This window comes from Macrobrachium rosenbergii, chromosome 30, assembly GCF_040412425.1.
Source record: "Macrobrachium rosenbergii isolate ZJJX-2024 chromosome 30, ASM4041242v1, whole genome shotgun sequence".
Taxonomy (NCBI): Eukaryota; Metazoa; Arthropoda; class Malacostraca; order Decapoda; family Palaemonidae; genus Macrobrachium; species Macrobrachium rosenbergii.
Window position 1 is genome coordinate 21,802,309 of NC_089770.1, and position 856 is coordinate 21,803,164.

An 856-nucleotide genomic window follows, 5' to 3' on the forward strand; every position below is an offset into this window, starting at 1 on the left:
AACATATAAAAAAATATACTTCATTTTAAGCATGAACGCATGCTTGTATTTGTGAATTACTTACAGATCATTTAAAGTGACAGATAACACAATTACAATATTGCTCTGTTATTATTATTATTATTATTATTATTATTATTATTATTATTATTATTATTATTATTATTATTATTATAGTAATAATATTATTAATATTATCATTATTATTATTATTATTATTATTATTTGCTCAGTAATTTACCAACATCTGGATAGGTTTCACATGAGAGCGAGGACATTTTGAATAATAATAATAATAATAATAATAATAATAATAATAATAATAATAATAATAATAATAATAATAATAATAATAATGTGTGATTAAAAAAGACCTACATGCATATACAGAATATAAAATTCCAACCGGTTTCCATCAAGATCTAACATCCACGTTGAGTCCATAAGCAATTTAGCATTAAAAACGTTCTCAGCAACTTGCCAGAAATGCTTATTTACACAGCTCAGAAATTCCCCTGTTCAGTAACATTAACATAAAACTCGCATCATAATTCTCTATTACCTCCTGGATACGGTTACCTGTAAGATTCGGAATTCGGAAATGCCTAGAGATATTCTATCGTGCTCACACACCCCCGCATGGAAGGAGGAGTTTTCCATTCTTATGAATTTCCAACCACTTGAAACAAAACCAGTTTCCTCGAGATCTAAGGAAATGATGATTTGGAAAATTCTTGTCAAGAAAACAACGAACTGTTTACGTGCAATTGTCTATAAATTATCAAAAGTCAGGCAAAGAGAACTGAAATATCTATGTCTCTCTCTCTCTCATATATATATATATATATATATATAT